This window comes from Aquarana catesbeiana, linkage group LG01 (genome assembly GCF_042186555.1).
Source record: "Aquarana catesbeiana isolate 2022-GZ linkage group LG01, ASM4218655v1, whole genome shotgun sequence".
Taxonomy (NCBI): domain Eukaryota; kingdom Metazoa; phylum Chordata; class Amphibia; order Anura; family Ranidae; genus Aquarana; species Aquarana catesbeiana.
In genome coordinates this window covers 396,557,065-396,579,802 of record NC_133324.1, presented here as the reverse complement: position 1 = coordinate 396,579,802, position 22,738 = coordinate 396,557,065, and the positions used below count along the sequence as shown (strand labels likewise).

Sequence of the window (22,738 nt, the reverse complement as noted above, 5' to 3'; positions counted from 1 at the left end):
AGGAGCATGAAATGGAAAAAGGTTAGAAGAGGATTTTGGAAAATAAAGAGATTCCTCTGCTCAATAAACAATAAAAATTGCAATTTATAGGGTACAATATAAAGTATAACCTCAATTCCAAAAAAGTTTGGACATGATAAAATCTACATTTACAAAAGAATGCAACAATTTGCAAATCTCATGAATCCGTAGAAAATTTACTATTCTAAGAAAAAAAATACGGTTATTTTGAAATTGATGACAGTAACCAGTTTTAAAAGTTGAGACAGGGCAACAAAAAGCTGTCAAAGTAAGTAGTACAAACAAGGAAGAGTTGGAAGAATATTTTGCCACTAATTACCGGTAGGTTAATTGGCAACAGGTCAGTAACATGACTGGGTATAAAAAGGACATCTTTCTCTCAAAAGATTGAGAGAATCTGGAGAAATCTCTGTACGCAAAGGACACGGCTGAAACGAAACATTGGATGCCCATGCTCTTCGGGCCTTTAAACAGCACTGCATTAAAAACAGGCATGATTCTGTTTTAGACATCACTGCATGGGCTGCATGTGAACACTGTTTGCTGTGCCATCCAAAAATGCAAGTTAAAGCTCTATCATGCAAAGAAGCCATAACTGAACATGATCCAGAAATTTCACCCCCTTCTCTGGGCCACAGCTCATTTAAAATGGTCTGTTGCAAAGTGGAAAAATGTTCTGTGGTAAAATGAATCAAAATTTGACATTTTTGGCAACTACGAGCGCTGCATCCTCTGGACCATATGGAATGGGCAGCTTGCACATCAGGAAAGGCATCAGCAATGCTAAAAGATTTATCGAAGTTTTGGAGCAGCATATAATTAGGCAAGAATAGGACAACATTCCTCTCAAAAAAACAGCAACTCATCTCCTCAGCTCCTAGATGTTCACAGACTGTTGTTAAAAGGAGAGGGAATGCTACACCGAACATACCCTGTCCCTACTTTTTTTTTAAATTGGGGTTGTACAGAATTTTGTTACCCTGTCTCAACTCTCTTGAGATGTGTTGCTGCCATCAATTTTAAACTTGCCTTATTTTTTCTTATAATAGTAAATTTTCTCAGTTTAAACATTTGATAGGATTTCTATTTTCTATTAATAAAATATGGGTTTATGAGCTACGGAAATCATTGCATTCTGTTTTGATGTAGATTTTACATAGCGTCCCAACTTTTTTGGAATTGGGGTTGTATATTGCAAACCTGTATGCAATATTTTAAAGTAATTGTAAAGCCTTTTTTTGTTAAATAACAAAACATATTTAGCTGCTCTGTGCAAAAGGTTTTTAAGAGTAGCCCCAAAGTTTCTCTTCTGGGATCCCAGTGAGCACTCTTGGCTCCTTCTCTTCACCACTCACTAGCAGGACACACACGTCGGCTCGATCTCGCCAGACTGTGTGCATCTATAGACGGCCCGGTCCTTGCCCCCTGCTCCATCTGTACATGTTTTGACTGCTGTCAGCCAAGCTTGTGGGAGCAGGGAGAGGGGAGGGAAGAACTGACGTCGGGCACAGTGCTGGATTGATACAGGACACAGGTAAGTGTTAGGGAGGGTGGTTGAGGGGAAATACTATTGTAAGTTTTTTTTTTTTTTACCTTTATGCAGAGCATGCATAAAGGTAAAAAAAAAAAAAAAAAACACCTTTAGCCTATACAACCACTTTAAAGAGTTTGTTCACAAACTTCAGAAGTCTGACAAGCAAAAACAGAAGAGCCTGAAGAACATACTTGGTACTGCAGAATGCTGACTTTCATCCCATAGAATATTGGGATGTCAATTTCAAATAGTTAATAAACCAGTAAATTAAGGGATGGTCTTTTCACATGGGCTTTCTGATCAGGTCTGCCTGTTCATTTTTTTAGACGGATTTGACTAGAAGTGCCATGTAGGTCTATGGGCAGGCAAATATAAATGGTCATGTGTCTGTTTGCATCCACTTACAAGCCTGTCCAGGCCCGTACAAAAAAAAAAAATTGTAAGAGGACTGCGTCTTTATTGTTTTTCCAGGATCTAATAATGGTGGATTGGGGGTAGCCCGATGTAAATTTTCCTCTGGCCAGCCACAGATCAAATATAAGCCCGGAAAGGTTCACTGTCAAAATGCAATGGAAAACTGAAGGAAAATCATGTCACAAACATTCTGCTCCGATTCAGCATGGATGTTTACTTATGAAAGATTCCTACAGGGCGAATACAGAATGCTTTCAGCTCTATTCAGAAGCATTTGACATCAGCTTGAGACACTCCTGAGCAGATTCAGAATTCACTGACAGGTGCATTTGTAAAAAGGCAGTTAGAAATTGGCATGTGCTTCAATCAGGTCTCCTACTCTGCAATAATGCTGACATGGATGAGCATACTTCTAGTCCATTGAACGTCAAATCTGATGTCACCATCACTTCACAAACACTGCTGAAATCAGAGAATAGTTTGCTGAACCAAAACCTTAAAAAAGTACGATACGACAAAAACTTGCAGTGCATTGGAAATGTAAAAAAAAAAAAAAAAAAAAAAAAGAGGGCGAAGATTTTATATAAGTTGGCTTTTAAGAAAGAAGAAAATAATCCTAACATACGCAACCTCTGAAAAAGAAGGAAATACTAGATGGCCAAATAAAGCAACATTCTCAGGCAGCCCACTGTGTCTGCAATAAAGTGCCAACATGTGGGTGACATTGGATTGTGAAACTCTCCAACTAGACAATGTAAAACGAAGACCAAAGCGATTTGAAAACAGATATTATATATGGTAATAAAAAAACGCTTGAAGATATGATATTCACTATAACGTGTTATATATGCACAGGTGGGTGGGAGGATGTAGACGGCAACTGAGGCCTTTTACAGACAAAGGACATGCCATCAGTAAATGAAAGGCAGAACAATGGAGAGTTTTCAGATTATGTTCTGATTTAGGTTAGCAAATACTACAGTTCAGAATAGTAAAATGCACAAGTAAAGACAGTATTTTTTTTTTTTTTTCTATTTCTACAGTGCATTCCTCACACTACCTTAACTAAACAAATAAAATGGAAAGTACAACTGTGTATTCTTCCCCGGACAACCAATTTCTAATGTAAAATAATTCTAAGGAGAATATTAGGATATTAAAGCTAAAATTCAAGCTAGCGTTGAAACACGTCTACTGTATGTTGTTTGGCCACTTTCACAATCTAGCTATGCAAGATAGTATAAAAGGGCCGACCTCTTCTTTTAAGTGTGGGTAAGCAAGGCACTTTGGTCACCTGCCTGTCCCAACCTTCTCATTGGATAAGGAGAAGCAGGAACACAAAGGATCAGGTCATCCCTCTGCTTTCTGTTCATTCATGAATGGAGACAGACTGAAATTTGCAAAGTAATAGAGCCCTGACCCCTTTCATTCTCTCACTTTCAATACAACTCTGATGGGCATTACTGATATCAAGACAGATTTGGATCTATACCCTAGTTTTAAGTTAAAATAAATAAGAATTACCTAATGGCTACAAGAATGGATTAAAGGGGGTAGACCAGGTTTTTTTTTTTTTTTTAATTTATCCATCATGTTCTCCACTAGTAAGTACATTTTAAAAAAACATTTTTTAGTCTGGTAGGTTTGGAATAATGTACTGTATAGGTATATCTAATGATTACAAGTCACAAGTTGAGACTCTAGGCATTCTTTAATGTGTTTTGTAGTAGTATAGTAGTATTTTCCGATTTAATAAAAAAAAAGACTGCCTACAGGACTCAACAGCCAGAGAGAAACTGAAGGAAGACGGTTTCTGCTATTCTCAAACATTAGACTACATCAGTGTCATGCAACAGCTTTTAATATATATTTATTTGTAGAATAAAGAGGTCATATGCATGGTTATAATATGAACTATATAAAAGACATCGATGAGCAAGTTTGGGGTGGAGGAACCTGCACAGAGTCCTGACCTGATAAAACACCTTTTGGGATGAATTAGAGCAGAGACTGTGAGCCAGGCCTTCTCATCCAACATCAGTGCCTGACCTCACAAATGCGCTTCTGGAAGAATGGTTAAACATTCCCATAGACACACTCTTAAACCTTGTGGACAGCCTTCCCAGAAGAGTTGAAGCCGTTATAGCTGCAAAGGGTGAGCCAACTCAATATTGAACCCTACGGACTAAGACTGGGATGCCTTTAAAGTTCATATGCGTGTAAAAGGAAGGCGTCCCATTACTTTTGGCAATATAGTAATTATATATATATATATATATATATATATATATATATATATACACATACATACATACATACATACATACATACATATATATATATATATATATATACACACACACACACACACACACACACACACACACACACACACACACACACACACACACACAGTATCTCACAAAAGTAAGTACACCCCTCACATTTTTGTAAATATTTTATTATATCTTTTCATGTGACAACACTGAAGAAATTACACTTTGCTACAATGTAAAGTAGTGAGTGTACAGCTTGTATAACAGTGTACATTTTCTGTCAACACACAGCCATTAGTGTCTAATCCGCTGGCAACAAAAGTGAGTACACCCCTAAGTGAAAATGTCCAAATTGGGCCCAAAGTGTCAATATTTTGTCTGGCCACCATTATTTTCCAGCACTGCCCTAACCCTCTTGCGCATGCAGTTCACCAGAGCTTCCCAGGTTGCCACTGCAGTCCTCTTCCACTCCTCCATGATGACATCATGGAGCTGGTGGATGTTAGAGACCTTGCACTCCACCACCTTCCGTTTGAGGATGCTCCACAGATGCTCAATGGGGTTTAGGTCTGGAGACATGCTTGGCCAGTCCATCACCTTTACCCTCAGATTCTTTAGCAAGGCAGTGGTCGTCTTGGAGGTGTGTTTTAGGTCATTATCATGTTGGAATACTTCCCTAAGGCCCAGTCTCCAAAGGGAGGGGATCATGCTCTGCTTTAGTATGTCACAGTACATGTTGGCATTCATGGTTCCCTCAATGAACTGTAGCTCCCCACTGTCGGCAGCACTCATGCAGCCCAAGACCATGACACTCCCACCATCATGCTTGACTGTAGGCAAGACACACTTGTCTTTGTACTCCTCACCTGGTTGCCGGCACGCACGCTTGACACCATTTGAACCAAATAAGTTTATCTTAGGTATCTCATTAGACCACAGGACATGGTTCCAGTAATCCATGTCCTTTGCTTGTCTTCAGCAAACTGTTTGGGGGCTTTCTTGTGCATCATCTTTAGTAGAGGCTTCCTTCTTGGGCGACAGCCCTGCAGACCAATTTGATGCAGTGTGCGGTGTATGGTCTGAGCACTGACAGGCTGACCCCCCACCCCTTCAACCTCTGCAGCAATGCTGGCAGCACTCATACGTTTATTTCCCAAATACAACCTCTGGATATGACGCTGAGCATGTGCACTCAACTTCTTTGGTCGACCATGGCGAGGTCTGTTCTGAGTGGAGCCTGTCCTGTTAAACCACTGTATGGTCTTGGTCACCGTGCTGCAGCTCAGTTTAAGGGTCTTGGCAATCTTCTTATAGCCTAGGCCATCTTTATGTAGAGCAACAATTCTTTTTTTTTTCAGATCCTCAGAGAGTTCTTTGCCATGAGGTGCCATGTTGAACTTCCAGTGACCAGTATGAGAGAGTGAAAGCGATAACACCAAATTTAACACACCTGCTCCCCAGGGACAGCAAATTTACACTGCTATACAAGCTGTACACTCACTACTTTACATTGTAGAAAAGTGTTATTTCTTCAGTGTTGTCACATGAAAAGATATAATAAAATATTTACTGAAATGTGAGGGGTGTACTCACTTTTGAGGGATACTGTGTGTGTGTGTGTGTGTGTGTGTGTATGTATAATATATATATATATATATATATATATATATATATATATATATATATATATATATATATATATATATATCACATACACACAGTTTCCCTTTAAACAGCATTCAAGCACATATGTTTAACCTCCCTTTGTGACAGATCCATCCAGAGGGCAATGAATGTTATATTTCACCAACTTTAATGACACATGAAAATACACCATCTGTATAGTGCAGTCTTCTACATCTTGTTTTGCCATGGATCCCTCAGACCTCAGGCACATCAATTAATCTTGCTTTGCTCCAGGGTGAATAAACTTGATAAGGATACAGATAATCTTTATACTAAACCAGCAGTATACAGTATAACAAAAATATTGCAATGCATTTCAGTTTACACCTGATGAAGCATATTTGGAGCTTCGGCAGCAGAAAATTTAATTTATCAAGTCCGAAAGGGAAACATACAATTTTTATATCACTTCAAAAAGCGGGATTTTCAAATTAGAGATGAATAAGGGTTTTTAATGAAAGCAACCCTATTCATTTTGTAAGAAAATCTAGACAAATGGGTGCCGTGTAATACAGAACAGCTAAAAAAATTACGCAGTAGGCCCACTGATCGTGCCAATATGAGCCTGCAAAGTACATGCCGGTGTGTTTAGTAGTTCATGAGCTGACCGCAGCCACCAATACTGCAGCATAACAGAGAAGGTGCTTCCAGAGCAAACTCTCAACCAGTGTTCTGTGGAACCCTAGGGTTCCTCCAGAACTTGGAGAATTATGCCGTGTACACATGAGCGGAATATCCGACAGAAAAAGTCCGATGGGAGCTTTTCATCGTAAATTTCGATCATGTGTAGGCCCCATCAGACTTTTTACGTCAAAAATTCTGACGGACCTAGAAAGAGAACATGTTCTAAATTTTTCCTACGGAACCAATTCCTATCGGGAAAATCGCTCGTCTGTATGCTGTTCCAACAGACCAAAAACGATGCATGCTCTGAAGCAAGTACGAGACGGAGGCTATTGGCTACTGGCTATTGAACTTCTGTTTTCTAGTCCCGTCGTACATGTTGTACGTCACCGCGTTCTGGACGGTCAGAATTTGGTGTGACCATGTGTATGCAAGACAGCTTGAGCGGAATTCCGTTGGAACTCCGTCGGAAAAACCTTGAGTTTATTCCAACAGGAAAACCGGTCGTGTGTACAGGGCATTAGACTAAATCTACTTCTCTTCCCTCAGGCTCGGTTCACATATGAACACACAGAGGCTCACAGCAGGAGTCTGGGGTGTCCTCATTCACCGTTTCAGGTCCGATTTCAGCCCCAATTTTTGGCTGAATTTGGACCTGAAACAGACCAGAAGACGCACAGCGTTCCTGTGCAAAGCGCACTAGAGCTGCCGCGGAGATATGTGAACCGGCTCCATAGAGAGCCACATCCAATTCGCACTAATGTGAACCCAGCTTCAGACAGGCTCTCTCCCTCCATGTGAAAGATCCAGCACTGCCATCCCTCTAAAGCGCTCCCACCTGAGGTCGCAAGCTCAGCTCCTCTACATACAATGCAGGAACCACCTACAACCTGGAGCTTTGGGGAGAAGAGAAACGCTGGTGCCTGCTGGACTGGGTAATACACTCTATCCCTACACCCCTAGACTACATGAGCATTTAACCCTTGCAGTGCAAGGAATGAGGATGAGGGGATGAGAATTGTAGCACTGCAATTTAAGTTTTGTCTGAGGCACCTTTCACGCTGGGGCAGCGGCCACGTTTGCGTTAAAGCGCCACTCGTTTTAGTCGAGGCCGCCGGGCTGCGCATTCCCAGTACGGAACGACACTCCAGCCGATTTCCCGATCAGCTGTTGTGAAGACGCATGCGCAGGAGGCCGTATTCGACAATCTGCTAAGCGCCGAGGGAGAATGTAATTGTCAGATTCTTCCTCGCTATTGCGGGTCAGGTTGTGGGTGTCTTGAAGGGCGGGTTTTGAGTGTGTTTTAACCCGCCCTTAGACACAGCCAAAATACGCCGTTTATCACAATGAACCTGCTGTGCAACAGACAGAAAACACGGCATTCAATACAGGTTAAACTTGCCCTGCAACAGTGAGGCAGAATCTGCCAAGTACGTTCTCCCTCCGCTGTTTGCATAGCGTTGGATAATGCCTCAGACGATGTAGCATGCGCTGTGTTGAACTCACGCCAGCTGATCAATACATCAGCTTGAGTGAGGTTTGTTACTGCGCATGCGCAGACCTATCAGAGGCATTTTTCGACGGGGGGGGCCTCCTTGAGCAGACAGGTGGTGACTGTCAGTCTGCTCCTCCCACGCTCACTGGAGCGATGGGCCCTGAAGGGGGTGGGAGCCAGGGGTCCAGGAATGTGGGTGGATTCCAACTTCATTGTCATGATCTTGCCTGAGCGTGGACTGGCTCTGTGACGTCAGCCCGCTGTCATCTGAAAACATGTCACAGGAGTGCAGAACGAACTGCACTCCTGTGATCCACAGAACAAGTAAACCCAAACGAGCTTTGGCTGTACTTCTCCTTTAACATTATGGGTCATATTTATAAACCAGTGAATCTGACATTCAGCAAACATTAGACGGACCTTTACCGTTGTTTTAGCGACGCTATTCGGCCGATAGCGGGGGGCGGTTTTAACCCCCCCGCTAGCGGCTGAAAAGGGGTTAAATCCACCCGCAAAACGCCTCTGGAGCGGCGTTTTGCCGGCGGTATTGCAGCACTGCCCTACTGATTTCAATGGGGAGCAGCAATGGAGGAGCGGTGAGTTCACTGCTCCTTCACTGCTCCAAAGAAGCTGCTGGCAGGACTTTTTCTGACGCCCTGCCAGCGCACCGCTCCAGTGTGAAAGCCCTCATCGTGAAAGGGGTCTGAAGGATCTGAAAAAATGCTGTAGGCTGCAGCTGTCAGTTTCAGCCGAGTATACACCTCAAATGGAATGGGGTGGGTGGTTTCAAAGGGGCTGCCAGGGTCCTGGTAATAACAGAATGACAATGGAGTTCCTGCTCTGGTGGGAAAAAAAAAAAAAAAAGAATGTTGGTTAACCCCTTTATACCACCTCCCTGCAGCCCTTTAGGTGGGCTATATGCAAAGAGGGGTGGAGGGGCTTGCTGATTACATGAGTGCTTTTATTGGCTCCCACAGTGGTCACATGCTACTGGTGTAAAGCGGCGCATATGCTTAGCTCTAAGTCCCCAAACCCAGACTGTCTGTGTTTGGGACATTTACGTCTGTGCACTTGCTCTGCTTTATACAAGTAACGGCACATAGCTGCGTACAGCCATCTGCAATAATTCCTGTCTATGGGCAGCTGTATGTAGCACCAGGAGCTCCCAGGCACCAAAATACACAAGTGTGTTTACACCGTACTAGAGCATGCATCCGTGTACACGAGCCCTCAAAGAATAAGAAATAGTGCAAGTTGAGAGCAAACACTACTACAACAAAGAGGTTTTGTCACCGATGGCCATTCTAACCCTGAAGTACAAATGACAGGATTAGCACATTTTAAGCTGCGTTGTGCCTACCTGACTAGGCAATGTTATTATTTCATCACTATACTGAAGGTTCAGCATGATCAATTTGTTTCCACCAGCAGGAATCCTAGAAGATAACTGGTAAATAAAATCACATCCAGGAGAACAAAATGAGGGAGTCAGTCTATGACTTTGCTCTACAGAGCATGATAATGCGTCCTTTGTAACATTCTGAATTCTAGACACTTGTACGGCTATCAAGCAACAATTCGCTCAGACACAAATACTTTGACTGCTAGATTACTGCAGGGCGATGCAGGGAGATAGAGGCGACAGGCATGATGATTGAATTTACCATACAGCCATTCATTTTAAGCAGCTATGTGTTTCTCTGCAACTTTCTACATCAGAAGAGCGTGCAAAACATTTCTTACTGTACAATTTTCCACAATGCTACTACTGTAAAAGGAATAGGTAGAATAAATTAAAAATTAAAAACACACACAAGAAATAAAAGTAAAAATAATAACACTTAATCAGATCAATGTAGCGAACAATTACTAAACTCGACAAAATAGGGGCATATAAAGCAATGTACAGTATAACAACACTTCTTGTATATACGATATGCACTTACTACATGCCTTATCATAGACTGATGTGAATGTACACTGTATTTGTAAAAGCGCTGTTTAAGTTGACGGCACTATACAAGTACCTGAAATAAAATAAATAAAAATATCATTACTCCATTAGTTAAAAAATAATATATGTATTAACTAATTGAAATAGAGTAGAGAAAGTACACTGCACTATTTAGGATGCATGTGACAATCATAAATAAAATTGTACTAAATACACAAAATGTATAATACTGTATCAATCCCGTAAAAAAACTTATGCTATAAAATAGAACACAGTGCTTATTAAAAATGATATTATAAATAAAAAACAGTGCTTATTAAAAAGGAGATACTATAAGGCCTGGTTCACACCTATGCATTTTTTAGTGCATTTTCAGTTTTGTACACTACAGTCCATTTAACATGGTTTCCTATGGATGCAGTTCACATCTGTGCATTTAATGGAAAGGCCCAGGGACTTTTTTCTGGTTTTTGGTCCCATAGGCTTCGATGGATCAAAAGAGTGCATTGAAAAACGCAAACTGCACCTGCAATATGCAAACTGCAACCTGCAAAGGTGTGAATCAGGCCTAAGGGCTGGTTCACACCAGATGCAGTCTAGAGCTTTTTCAGAATCAAAAAACGCATGGACAGTAGATTATATGGGTTCATATGACTAGTTCACACTAGTGTGGTCAGTTCTAGTGTTCCAATGCAGAAGAAAAAAAAAAGTAGTACGATGTTCTGCATTTTTCTCTGCAGAGAACTGTACTGAAATGCGGCAAAATTCATAACAAAAATGCACTGGAACGCATCTAAAAACATATCAAAAATGCATTACAGCAATAAAAAAAAAAAAAAAAAAAAAAAGGGGGGGGGGGGGGGGACGCAGCGAAAACATGCATGCAGAAACACATGCAAAACGTATCTGGACTGTGTTTCTGTGGTGTGAACCGGCACTAAATGAAAGACCGTGCTTATTAAAAGGGATACTATAAATAAATAACTATATAATAACTATACTATAAATAAATACTATGAATAAAAAAACACTACTTAAAAAGGATACCATAAATAAAAAAACAGTACAGTACTTATAAATGAGAAACCAATATGTCTGTCTATAAGTGAATTACATCAAATCAACACATAATGCAATCAGAAATACTAAGAAATACTAAGAATAAATCAAAGACCAAAGGAGTTTTGCGATTTCTCATGTGCCTATAAGATTACTTAAGCATTTCACCCAGCGAGAAAACATCAAAACGATGCACCATAGTGACATCAATGCCAGTGGAAAAAAAAAAAAAAAAAAATTGTTTTTTTGATCTCCTAAATACCGAAGGACAAAACAGCACAGGATTTTTAGCTTTGGGATCTAGATAAAGGGGTCATGCACACATATGTAAATACAGGTGTACAGCATAAAATTTGCGTGTATTTACAGCACCAGGTAACCCCAGCTGCAGCATATTTCTGCCTGTATTACAAAATACACAGTGCTCTTGTAAACTCGTGTAAACACCAGCTCACAATTACATGTGCAATGTTGTGGTTCCTGAACATGTACCTTTTGCTTTCTGGAAACGAATGCCTAGTACACATGATATGAAAAATCCCGCTTTTGAAGCAATCCTACGATGATCTGATCGTTAGTACACAGCTTTCAAGAGCCGATCACAACAGTTCATGCAACATTATCCGAAGGGACAAACGAGAAACCTTTTCTCGTACGATACCAGAAGGAACGGTTTTAGTATAAAAAGTACAGTATCTATCCAAAGAAAAAAAAAAAAAAAAAATATCGGAAGACCAAGACCACGCATGCTTGGAAATGAAAGAATACATTGCAATACAATACATCACTTCTGAAGTTGTACTCGATTGTATAAAAATCTTTGTCCGGTATAATCATTGTGTGTACGAGGCTTAAAGTGTCCCTGATCCCACATTTTAAAAAAAACTATCAATAAATGGTGTATTACATGGTGTATTACATGCTGTTAATACTCAATAAACTAAATAAACCTGGTGGATCCCACTTCTCTCTATCTCCACCTTCTGCTCATGTCCCCAAGTCAGCTATGGATTTTGCAGCTGTGGTCGCAACTCTGCACATGCTCAGTTTTCAGTGAGTTTCTATGCTGAGCATCCCCCCCCCCAATCACATCTGAGCAGCCGATTTGACTTTAGAGCCACACATGTGGTTGTATACAGAGTGGTAAATGACGGCCCACTCCATTCCTCCTCCTCCATGCCCACTAACTAGCTCAACACAAAGGGGGGTGAATATTACATGTAGATTAATGGAGGCTTCACCTCCCTCTTATTCCAAGACACAGGATGGAGTAGCATAACACTGGCTATGACTGGCAGAAATCCGCCCACATAATGTTATTTCAACAAAAGAAAGAGTTAATTTCAAATATACAGTATATTTGTATGGCAATTTAAAACCGCTAATTGATATTATTTGTTTATTTTTTACTCTGCATTCCAAAGGCAGTTTTTTTTTTTTTTTTAACATGTGACCAGCAGCAGAGGACTAGAAGCTCCTCCTGCTTAGGTTTCCCAGCAGACAGGCTGGGAGGGAGCTGGGTCATGTGACAGCTGTATATCAATTCGAAAAAAGATACTTATGCCCCGTACACACGATTGGATGGTTTTTCCGACGGAATTCCGCTCAAGCTTGCCTTGCATACACACGGTCATACAAAATTTCTCTGAACTTTCGACCATCAAGAACGCGGTGACGTACAACACTACGACAAGCCAAGAAAATGAAGTTCAATGCTTCCGAGCATGCGTCGAATTGTTTCCGAGCATGCGTAGGAATTTTGCGCGCCGGAATTGCTACAGACTATCAGAATTTCCGATAGGAACTTTTTCCGTAGGAAAAATAGAGAACCTGCTCTCAATCTTTTGCTGGCGGAATTTCTGATGGAGCATACACACGGTCAGAATTTCCGACCAAAAGCTCACATCGGACTTTTGCTGGCGGAATTTCCGATCGTGTGTACAGGGCATAAGATGTTTGTTTGTTATTTAATTAAAATAATTACAGACCCATCATCCACATACAGAAAGAGAAAGGACAATGTAAATAAAAAAGTGTGCGTTTAGTACAACTTTAAGAGTGATTTGTGGGCCGAGTCATTCATCACTCTTCAGCGCATATAAACAGAGGAATGCTGGTGATGTTAGTGCCCTTATGTGGACACAGGCCTATATTTAGCCAATGTCATTTACTAAAACTTTAAAAAAGGTAAAAAAAACCTTGAGGCTTTAGAACCACTATAAGCTAACACAGGGCGTGTGAAAATGCCAAGATCAACTGTGTTTTTTTGCTCTTAACCGATATAACAAGACACTCCAATGGTATATTTAACAAACCAAAAGAGGAAATAAATTTATTGTTGGGGTTTACATATACTTTAAGACCCCTTTCACACTGAGTTGTTTTTCAGGCGCTTTTGGGCTAAAAATGGCACCTGTAAAGCTCCTGAAAAACGGCTCCCCTCCAGTCTGTGTGAAAGCCGGAGTGCTTGCACTTGCAGGACATTAAAAAAACTCCTGCAAGCAGCATCTTTGGAGCGGTGAAGGAGCAGTGTATACACCACTTCTAAACCGATCCTACCCATTGAAATGAATGGGCACCACTGTCGAACCGCCGGCAAAGTGCCACTGCAGCCCGTCATGGTTGTGGTCGTTTCAACCCTTTTTCGGCCGCTAGCAGGGATTAAAAGCGCCCTGCTTGCAGCCAAAAACCACGGTAAAGTGCCGCTAAAAATTGCAACGCTGTACCGCTGACAGCGATGATGCCCCAGTGTGAAAGGGGCCTAAAGGATAAGCCCACCTTTGGGAACATGTTGCACGTTTCCAAAGTTGCAGCCTCTGCCTGCAACATATGGGGAGGTTATTTACTAAAGGCAAATCCACTTTTCACTACAAGTGCACTTGGAAGGGCAGTCGCTGTAGATTTGAGGGGGACATGCAAGGAAAATAAAAAACAGCATTTTTGCTTGTACATGATTGGATAATAAAATTAGCAGAGCTTCCCCTCAGATCTACAGCGATCTACAGCGACTGCACTTTCAGTGCACTTGTAGTGCAAAGTGGATTTGCCCTTAGTAAATCAACCCCATAGTGCATGTATGCAAGGTCCCCCCTACTGCTGTGCCTGTTTCCCTGACAGCCTGGTATGCAAAACAGGAGTTGGTTGGGGTGGTTCCTGTTTCAATGAATGGCTAGTTACAGTGCTCATTCAGTGTAATATTGTAAACTGTTGCAAAGTTACACTGTTGCAGCACACATCACTGCAAATCAAAGGCCTGTCCTAATCCCTTCTTGACAATAACAAAGCTGTAGTGAAATGAAATGTTTGAATATATTGTCAACATTCTTTTCTCGTTTTCAATGAACTCCATGTAAATACAAATGGATGGCAACCACCCCAATTTATAAAGTAGCCTTTTCAGTAGAGTGCATATGGAAGGGCAGCACAAGACACAAACAGACAAAAATTTCCCAGCACACTTACTGGCTAACCTGAACAAAAAAAAACAAAAAAACAAAACAAATTAACCTTGTCTAACAATTCATGTTAAAAAAAGAGGTTTTAGTTGCACTCATTTGCAAATATATGTGGAAATGTGTGCAACTAAAACCTCTGTATTTAACGTGAATTGTTAGACAAGGTTAATTTGTTTTTATTTTTTTGTAGGTTAGCTGGTAAGTGTGCTGGGATATTTTCTGTCTGTTTGTGTTGAACCCCATGTAAACCCCAATGAGCCCTTTCTCCTAAACTAGTTTTTTAGCAACCATTTTTATTCCATTATTTGCACTTTTTATTTTTTTTCGCTGGTGCAACACACACACACACACACACACACACACACACACACACACACTATGTCACACTGTGTGTGAGGTACCAGCGAAAAAAAAAAAAAAAAAAAAAAAAAAAAAAAAAAAAGTACAAATAATGGAATAACAAAATACAAACAAACAAAAAAACAAAATAATAAAAATAGGTGAAATATAAATCTCATTTTGGTATCAAAACAAATGACAAAGTCACTGGCAAATTGATAGGTGAATTTGGAAATTGCTCTAGTCCATTAAGGCCCCTTTCACACTGGGGCGGTGGGTGCGTCGGCGGTAAAGCAATTTCGCGGCACTATTCGGCCGCTAGTGGGGCGCTTTTACCCAAAGGGTTAAAAACCAGCCGCAAAAGGGTTAAAACTACCGCAAAAAGCTGCTGCAGCAGCGCTATGCCAGTGGTATAGCCGCGCTGCCCCATTGATTTCAATGGGCAGGAGCGGTGCTCCAAAGATGCTGCTAGCAGGACTTTTTTCAGCGTCCTGCCAGCGCACCGCTCCAGTGTGAAAGCCCTCGGGGCTTTCACATTGGAGAGACAGCAGCGGCTCTTTCAGGGCGCTTTACAGGCACTATTTTTAGCGCCGTAGCGCCTCCAAAGTGCCCCAGTGTGAAAGGGGTCTAAGGTGTACACAGCCACTAGATGGTATAAATGAAAATTGCAAACTGAACTAGTTATGCAAAAACGAATTATGTCTGCCCTTTGCTTTGTTATCATAAAACACTTCTGCAAAGTAAACTGAAAAAACTCAAAATATGACATTTTGATCCAGTTGCATGTGTAAGGGAAGGGTTAGCACCTGTCAGATTTTTTAGCGGTTTGTGTCCCCTCTGGAGAGATTCATCCTTTCTACTGGCCCTGTTGACCACTGTTACTCAAAACAGAAACTGATGGGAAATCCAAAATATTAGAGCTGTCAGCAGAACAGGAAAGGAAAACTCTTCTTATGGGGACTACTGTTCTGAATAGAACTCTCTTAAAGTGTTACTAAACCTACAACAGTAAAATCAGTCTTTATATGCAGTAAAGTATGCTTGTTATACTCAATGTGGAACCTAAGAGGTTAATCCTCTGCATTGTGTAAAAAGGCTGTTTGATCCTGTCTTCTCTGATCCTCCCCTTCTTTCAGAGAATGAAAACTCCTCCTACAAGCTTTAACCGGACACTGATGAGAAAAGGTATTTAGCAGTTTATATTTACTAAAATAATTGTATTTCCATGTTCTGTGTACTGTGGGAGACCAGATATAGTGAATGCAGGGTCCTGGGTTTAGTAACACTTTAGGACAGACTTCTACTTTCTTACTACTGTGTCTGTGGGTATTGAAAAAATGAGAAATCCCCCCCCCCCCCCCTCTAAAAAAAACAGACTAAAGTTCTAACTATTCTCCATTTTAACAAACACAAAGAAAATTAGTTATAGATATAGGTGATAGAAGTGTATGTAAAAAAATATTTTGCACATCTCTGCTGCTTGTGGCATTTAGGCATATCAAGCATTTTTAGGTGTAAATTTTTCTAGTGTTTTGGGGAAAAACACTTGAAAGCCAAAACGTACCTTAGCGCATGTATAATATGCTCCATAGGAGCGTGTTTTTGTTTTGTTTTTTTGTTTTTTTTACTGACAGCAGTTTTTCCTGCTGCCTAGTAGTGTGCATTGGGCCCTTATAGTGAAAATAACTGATACATACTGACACTGCTAAAATGTCATCTCCGGCTTTAATGATCTCAGGGCACAAAGGGGTCAACTAGCCTTTGGCATGCTTTATCAAGTGTTTGCAGTGAAGAAGCTTGCATTGCAGCCCGATAAAAGGCAGTTGAAAGGTACAGTATAGACAGCATTCCCACTGAGATCCATATTCAGTATATCCAGAGTAGAACTGAATGATGCTTTAAATGCTTCAAGCTTTTTAAACATTCTACAAATGCTTGCTGAAGCTTTTAAGGCGAGCATTGACAAGCAAAGGGGTTTTGGAGCTTTTCATAGGATGAAGGTTTCCCTATTTAAACATTTGTCATTGGAGCTCTAATAGCCCAATGGTGACTAATACGACTTCTATTTTGCATAATGCAAGATTAACACATTCATTAGCTCCATGTCACAATATTTTCCAACCCTTTGCACCCCTCCTTTCACAATTGCTCTTGAAAAAAAAAAAAACACGTGATTCTTCTAGCACAAAATGAAAGGCATACAAGTGCTCATTATTTATAAATTTGCAGCAAGAATCAACTGAACTAATTACACGTTATTTTTTTTGCCCCTACAAAAGACTGATGATTTCTTCGTGTTCCTCATTAGAGCCACTATTTAAAAAAAAAATATATCCCTTCCCATCGTTGACACATTCTGCAAGAACATTTTTCACTGGCTTGCCTACATGAACAGATTAGGTAGTAATAACATTACTGGTGAGATAAATGAACACATTGTAATGTTTTATCTGTCATCCTATGCCTAAGCAAATTCAAGATTATTAATTGGTGTATATTTTCATCACCAATGCCGATTAAATAAAAAAAAAGAAAAAATTAAAAGATGTGGGCGATACCAAAGCAAAATTCCTGCTAAATATTTCTTTACCGCTAAAACCAGCACCCAATTAAAATTCATGCTTACTTGCCCTAGACTACCGCAGCTTTGAGGGTCCCTTTACATTTCTATGTGCATTGATATACAAACTCTTCCATGGGCTTCCAGTGGACCTCAATGTATGAAAAAAACCACACCTGCTTTGTGCATTGCTCGGCAATGCAATATAAAGCTGTAGTGTCAAGAGCAATGGCAGCTAAAATGTGTCTGTTGGGAGTGCCATTCAAAGAAGAGTTATTGGTAAGAAATAGGCAAGAATTCCTCCTGCACTTGTGTAGTACCCAGATGTTATACTGCAAAAATAGGAAGAGATAGCCTGGCCGCCGCACACCTCATGCGACACGAGTGGTTAGCTAGTAAAAGCAGAATCAGCTCAATTCATCCAGACCACAACGCCAACATGTTTCGCCCGCCCTTGGGGCTTAATCATGCAGATTAAGCCCCGAGGGTGGGGCGAAACATGTTGGAGTTGTGGTCTGGATGAATCGAGCTGAGGCTGCTTTTACCAGTTAACCACTCTGGTCAGGTGAGGTGTGCGGCGGCCAAGCTATCTCTTCCTATTTTTGCAGTATGCTTTGGGTCTGGACGGACCTTTCCTCAGCCTGCACCCTCACTAGTCAGCGGCATCCAACTCATCGGACCGCAACAAACTGAGCATCCAATCTCCATGCATATGAAATTTTATTATATCAAAAAACACAAAACAGTAAAACAAACACCACAAACATAAAATAAAAATTGGCCAATTAATTTTCAGGGGTGTTTCCTTGTGCAGGTTGGGGGTTTTACTTCATAATTGGCCAATTATTATTTTATCTTTGTGGTGTTATTTATGGTGTTTGTTTTTTCATATAATAAAATGACATATGCATGGAGATTGTGCCTGGTTTTCCTTCAAGTCCCTCCACCTATGGATCTTGAGGTAATTACTATTAATTAATTATAGAGGGGTTGAGCCTTATTTGGGTTTTTATTATTTTATTTTTTTCTCAAATGCCATTTCTATTCTGCAATGCTAAGAAAAAAAAAAGCTTCACATTCAGCTGAAAGTAGAATATACAACAGTAAGACCATATTTTAGGTATGTGCTGTGTTATTTTTTTTTTACCTCTGAGATCTGTCCAAGTCCTGAATACGCAAATGTGTTCCCAGTTTACTATCCATTAATTAGCCACCAACACGGACCTGCGACCTGCTCTCGAGAAAACTGTCAGACCAGCCAGCAAGAAAGGGGTGCCACATAAGGTAACTGGATATTTAAATTCAGATGAGTTGGATAGCCAACCGCAATACATACATATATACACGTTGTGCTTGGCAAGTGGTTTACTGGGACTATGGCAGAAGATATCAGCCATAACTCCAGCACTATTTTTTTTTTTTTCAGGCGGCTGGCTTTGTCCTAAAACTGGTCTGAGGTGGGGGGGGGGGGGGGGGGGGGTATGGGTAACGTCAGTGTTTCTTGGGCTTACCGTTTCCGCTGGTTCGCCTGAGAAATGATACGACAGTGCTCCCATAGGCGATCAAAGAGTTAACACTTTGATCGACTCTATGGTCATGGAGGACCGGAGCAATGTCATGACGTCACTTCCGGTCCAGGCTGGAAGAATTTTTTTTTTTTAACTTTTGCTTTTAAAAAGGTAAAGAAGAGATTTGGGTCTTTTTGACCCCAGATATTTCCATAAAAGAGGACCTGTGATCCTGATTTCTATTACAATAAATGTTTACATTCCATGTAATAGGAATGCTTGAGGCGATTGAGTACCGTCTGTGATACTTTTTTTATTTGCACTAACATACAATTTTTCAGGTCAAGCTTTAGGGGTATGTCCCCATTCTTCAAGGCCCCAGCAGATGTATACACCCACACACTAATAAATGTAGGGGTAACATACACTTTAACCACTTGACGACCGGCCCATAGTAAAAATACATCATTTGTTTGATGTTAAATACCGGGCTAGCTAGCTGCCATAACCCCAATTGTTTTTTGTTTTTTTTTGCTAAGGCCAATTCTCTTCCTGATAAAAGTAGTCCCGTGGGTGGATTCGCCACAGGATTACTTTTAGAAGTAGCGTAACGGGCGTCCCACCCCCTTCCCACGGCTTTCCGGTTGTTCCCGTGCTTACTTGACTCATCGGTGAAGCCCGGGAACAATCTGATGGTGGAGGTAGCCAAGTATGGAAAAGATTGAGCTCAAGATAGCCGCCACTCATCTCTATTCCCTTGGAGGAATGGAGTGACGTCTGACATCACTTCCATTTGCCGGGCCATAGTAAATACATTTTTTTTTTTTTTTTAACCTCATGGCTCCAACGCCTCCCGGCCCTTTAAGAGGTTTATGATGCTGGGAGGTGGGGCGTGGTTTAACCACATCAGCCCTGGAAGGTTTTACCCACTTCCTGACCAGGCCATTTTTTGCGATACAGCACTGCGTCACTTTAACTGACAATTGCCTGGTCATGTGACGCTGTACCCAAATAAATTTGATGTCCTTTTTTTTCCCACAAATAGAGCTTTCTTTTGGTGGTATTTGATCTTTTTTTTTTTTTTTTTTTTTAAGCGCAAAAAATAAAAAAAAAGAAGAAGACCTTTCTTTCTGCTAGAATACATATCCAAAAAAAAAAAAAAAAAAAAAAATCAATTTAGGCCAAAAAACTGTATGTATTCTGCTACTTATTTTTGGTAAAAAAAAAATTCCAATTAAGCGCATATTGATTGGTTTGCGCAAAAGTTATAGTGTCTACAAACTGTGGGATTTAGGGACTTTTATTTTTATTTAATTTTTTTTACTGGTAATGGTGGCAATCTGTGATGTTTAGCAGGACTGCGACATTGCAGCACACTAAAGCTGCTTTCGCACTGCAGCGGTGGCCGCATTGGCGGTAAAGCTCCGCTCGTTTTAGTGGCACTTTACCATCGTTTTAGCAGCATTTTTTGGCCGCTAGTGGGGCGCTTTTAACCCCCGCTAGCAGCAGATGAAAGGGTTAAAACTGCCTGTGTTTTTCTAGTGCTTCGGAAGTGCTGCCCATTCATTCCAATGGGCAGGGATGATGGAGAAGCACTGTATACAGCGCTCCTACACCACCCCAAAAGATGTTGCTTGCAGGACTTTTCCTGTCCCGCAAGCGCACCGCCCTAGTGTGAAGGCACTCGAGCTTTCACACTGGGGAGGCATAAGAGGCCATTTTCAGGCGCTATTTTTAGAGCTAAAACACTTGAAAACTGCCTCAGTGTGAAAGGGTCTTAGTAATACTTTTTAGGGACCAGTGACACCAATACAGTGATCAGTGATTAAAAAAAAAAATAAATAAATAAATAAATGCACTGAACCCTGTATAAATGGCACTAGCAGAGAAGGGGGGCGAACACTAGGGGGCGATCAAGGGGTTAAATGTTTTCCCTGGGAGGTGTTTCTAACTGTGGGGGGAGTGGGTTCACTGGAGGAAAAGAGATTGTGATTCAGCTTAGCTGAAACATTATCCCTCACTTTTCCTCCTCGATGGATCATTGGTGTGCTTTGTTTACAGCAGCACACTTCTGCTCCATCTCTACTGTGAACGATTGGCGGGTCACGGTGGCCATCACGGCCGCCGGACCTGCTGATTGGCTCCTGCTGTGTCCAATCACAGCGGGAGTGGCACGCGTGCCCCCTAAACCGTGTGCACGAAATCACGTGCCGCAGTAAAATCACATGACTGCTGTGATTGGCTGTCACATGGTCCAAAAACTCCTGATCCCAAGGAGCGATCGGGAGCTTTCGGTAAAGCGACAGCAACTGTGCCAGGAGCATGCAGCGCACGTGCTCTCAGCACAGGTGTATTGGGGGGCAATTAACGCAAATATGCGGCCCCTCAGCGCTAAGGACCAGGCGCCAAGAGGCTGCAAAGCAAATGTTTTTTTAACTTGCTTTTAAAAGTAAATGAGAGATATGGGGTCTTTTTCACCCCAGATCTCTCAATAGGACCTGTCATCCCTATTTCTATTACAAGGGATGTGTACATTCATTGTAATAGGAATAAAAGTGATATTCCTATGCAAGCATATGCAAATGGCGTTTAAACCACACATGTGAGGTATCGCTATGAACATTAGAGCAAGAGCAATAATTCTAGCGCAAGACCTCCTCTGTAACTCTAAACATGCAACCTGTAAACAAGTGTCGCCTATGGAGATTTTTAAGTACCGTCGTTTGTCGCCATTCCACAAGAGTGCGCAATTTTAAAGCATGACGTTAGGTATCTATTTACTCGGTGTAACATCATCTTTCACGTTATACAGTATGAAATACTCACCTTAGAACGAAGAGTGCGCGGGAACCTTTAGCCGGACCTTCACAGCGCATGCGCCGCTGACGTCAGCGGCTGTATGCAAAGTGAATATCTCCTAAACTGTACAGGATGTATATTTTTTTTTTATAATAAGGCTTACCTGTAGGTAAAAAAAAAAAAGAAGGGTATACAACCGCTTTAAGTGCAGCCAATTTCAATCTGGCTTGCATACAAATCAATTAACAATGCCATCGGTATTGTTGTTACATGAATATTCCATACAAAGTGATTCAATAGCAAGGTTCATTTCAATTTTCTCTCTAATCATCTGCTTGATATCTCACTCCTCGACATATTCAAAGTACACCAGCTGGGTATAATTGCTTTGATATTTGGCAATGTATTTTTCCTGGTGGCAAAAAACAAAACAAAGCATGGGTGTAAATGTTACAAACAAGCATACAGACGCAATAGCAGAAAATGTAATTTCAATCGGTTGGTACTACGCAAAATTCTTCTAATTTTTTTTCCCCATTCATTCTGCATTTTTTCATATTGCATCCTGCAAATATTTTGTCTTGTGCAGCAATTTTTTGTCTCTACAAAATTTCAATAAAAAACAAAAAGTTATAAAATAATAATAATAATAATAATAAAAAATGAAACCATCAGCTTTCTTCTATTTATTGAAGAGACGGAGCTGTTAAATCACCCAATGACTTCTACATTGCAGAAAACCAAATACCACCTTATTAAATGACATGCTCACTGTGATGATAATGAGAACTAGGCACCCCAAAAACAGGCATGGAGAAGACACAAGGCAGCCATGATGTTTTAAAACTCCTAAATCAGCCTTTTTTTTTGTAGAAAAAATAGACACAAGAGCCAGCTTACCCCACAGCCTCCTCCCAGAACATAAAAACCAGAACCTAGTAACTCTCCCCCAATTTGTGTCTGTTTGCCCCATGTTGCCATTGTGTCCACGGCAGCATTTGCAGAGCAGAGGAG

At 40.9% G+C, this 22,738-nt stretch overlaps 1 protein-coding gene across 3 annotated transcripts in view; it reads right to left on the bottom strand.

The window, feature by feature from the left end:
* APBA1 (amyloid beta precursor protein binding family A member 1) overlaps window positions 1-22,738 on the bottom strand; it is a 235,614-nt gene that overhangs the window by 175,382 nt on the left and 37,494 nt on the right. The window contains exon 2 of one of the 3 annotated variants that reach the window (XM_073634619.1): window positions 9,997-10,077. The exons of the other annotated variants lie outside the window; for them this stretch is intronic. The gene's annotated coding sequence lies outside the window, so the exon portion shown is untranslated. The remainder of the gene's footprint in view (window positions 1-9,996; window positions 10,078-22,738) is intronic. 3 annotated transcript variants of the gene reach the window in all.